A 2,500-nucleotide genomic window follows, 5' to 3' on the forward strand; every position below is an offset into this window, starting at 1 on the left:
GCTTAGCTAAAGATACAATTAAAAGAATAACATTTTTATAAAATTTTAGAGTCTTTAAATATTAGCATCAGGATCAGGCAACCAAGATATAAATCTGAAAGGTGGCTTTATGTGGATTTCACTCTGTGTCCAATGACAAACTGAATATTCTTACATTTGTGATGACACTGCCTTTGACTTCAGTTTTTGAATATATATATAACTCACACTAGCCATCGACCTAATCTACGATCAATTAAGAACTGCTAAGTTGTATGACAATAATTGGAATAAGGGGATGTTGTGTGAGAGAGATTGGAGATGTTCTAAATTCCTTGTACTCTTGTGTCTGAAAATTGGAATAATTTTGCCACTGTATGGACCCGAGGAGCAGGCATTTGGAACAAGTTTTGAATTTCAAACACAACACACACACATACACACACATAGAGAGAGAGAGAGAGAGAGAGAGAGAGAGAGAGAGAGAGAGAGAGAGAGAGAGAGAGAGAGAGAGAGAGAGAGAGAGAGAGAGAGAGAGAGAGAGAGAGGGGAGGAGGAGAGGAGAGAGAGAGGAGAGAGAGAGAGAGAGAGAGAGAGGAGAGAGAGAGAGAGAGAGAGAGAGGAGAGAGAGAGAGAGAGGAGAGAGAGAGAGAGGAGGAGAGAGAGAGAGAGAGAGAGAGAGAGGAGAGAGAGAGAGAGAGAGAGAGAGAGAGAGAGAGGAGAGAGAGAGAGAGAGAGAGAGAGAGAGAGGAGAGAGAGAGAGAGAGGAGAGAGAGAGAGAGAGAGAGAGAGAGAGAGAGAGAGAGAGAGAGAGAGAGAGAGAGAGAGAGAGAGAGAGAGAGAGAGAGAGAGAGAGAGAGAGAGAGAGAGAGAGAGAGAGAGAGAGAGAGAGAGAGAGAGAGAGGGGAGAGAGAGAGAGAGAGAGAGAGAGAGAGAGAGAGAGAGAGAGAGAGAGAGAGAGAGAGAGAGAGAGAGAGAGAGAGAGAGAGAGAAGAGAGAGAGAGAGAGAGAGAAGAGGAGAGAGAGAGAGAGAGAGAGAGAGAGAGAGAGAGAGAGAGAGAGAGAGAGAGAGAGAGAGAGAGAGAGAGAGAGAAGAGAGAGAGAGAGAGAGGAGAGAGAGAGAGAGAGAGAGAGAGAGAGAGAGAGAGAGAGAGAGAGAGAGAGAGAGAGAGAGAGAGAGAGAGAGAGAAAGTTGAATTGATTGCTTACTTGTGTACTTGAATAAAGTAAATAAAGTTTTATTTCATCTTTAACTCTATTAGTTTTTGATTGTTGAAAGTAAAGTATTTGGGATCTAGTGAAGATAAAAACTTATAAAGATAGATTCAAGGGCAGGGGAATCCTGAGTTCAGGCCCCATTCCATGTTCTTTCCTAATATTCCATGGGCATATCAACCCCAAATCTGCTGTGGGGTGACGCAAAGTTGAGTCCCTGATAAAGGCTCTTTACTCACCATACTCAGGAGTTAAATAAGTGGCTGGCTGATGACAGTTGTGTCTTTCAAAAAAAAAATTTAAGTCGCACCTTACGCAGGCTGCATATATCTTAAGTGTTCTTGGCTTGGGATCCCTTGTAAAATGCTTTGAAAACATTTTGTGGTTAGTGTGTTATATGACTGCTCACATTTTTTCTTTTAGAAAATTGAAAACAGAAATTGTGCTAGTGACAGATAGATAGGACTTGTGAGGCGAGTGCTCTTTCACTATCAATGAGCTATTGAGCTCCGTCAATACCAAAGTTCCCTTTATTTGTCCTCAAGAAAACATTTTCTTTGGGGTCTAGTCTAAGGGAACACTGAAATATCCCAGGCGTCAGCTGCAGTGCAGTGCGGCATAGTAAGCTAGGGCGAGATGACTTGCGAAAGGCCACATGGGGTGGTGGGGAATTGAACTCAGTACCTTCTGGGTATGAAGCTTAGACCACTGTGCTACACTCCCCCCTCTAAATCTATTGTGCACAGAAAGTGCGTTATGTCATGAGTGAGTTCTTTATTTCAGTCAAACTGTCCCATTAATATTTTTCTGTCATCCCAGCTGTCCCACTTCACTTTTGTGCACATTTCTTATGTCCAATTCCTCCTCGCAAGGGATATGGACTCTATTGGAGAGGGAACTTGTGCCTATGGGAGATAGTGGGGAATGTACCCGGGACAATTGGAGGTGGACATTACTGGGGATTGAACGTGGAACTATGGGATATGGACACTAGCGGGGAGGTGGACATTACTGTGGAGTGGTTGTTCAACCACGGTATATAGTCTCCAGTGGGGAGTGAACCTTGGACTGTGGGAGTTGAACCAGTGGCGAGTGAACCCAGGGCCAGGGTGGACACCACTTGAGAGTGAACCGGGGACGATGGGAGGTAGACAGTAGTGGAGATTAAATGCGGAACTGCAGGATATGGACTCCACTGGGGAGTGAACCCGGGCTATGAGTGTTGCACATGGCTGGGGAGTGAACACAGGACCATGGGATATGGACACCGGGGAATGTATTGTTCCTTAAATTTGAGGTTTTATCC

The 2,500-nt window shown here is 44.4% G+C and overlaps 1 protein-coding gene across 1 annotated transcript in view; it reads left to right on the plus strand.

Moving 5' to 3' along the window:
- The window catches only part of LOC144975691 (mitochondrial import inner membrane translocase subunit Tim9-like), a 12,835-nt gene extending 12,361 nt beyond the window's left edge, over positions 1-474 (plus strand). Inside the window, exon 4 of the mRNA XM_078919885.1 lies at positions 1-474. This exon is cut by the window's left edge and continues 392 nt beyond it. The gene's annotated coding sequence lies outside the window, so the exon portion shown is untranslated.
- Positions 475-2,500: the final 2,026 nt, after the last annotated feature.

The sequence above is a fragment of the Berghia stephanieae genome, chromosome 1 (genome assembly GCF_034508935.2).
Source record: "Berghia stephanieae isolate SIO BIC M18660-M18661 chromosome 1, UCSD_Bste_1.3, whole genome shotgun sequence".
Taxonomy (NCBI): domain Eukaryota; kingdom Metazoa; phylum Mollusca; class Gastropoda; order Nudibranchia; family Aeolidiidae; genus Berghia; species Berghia stephanieae.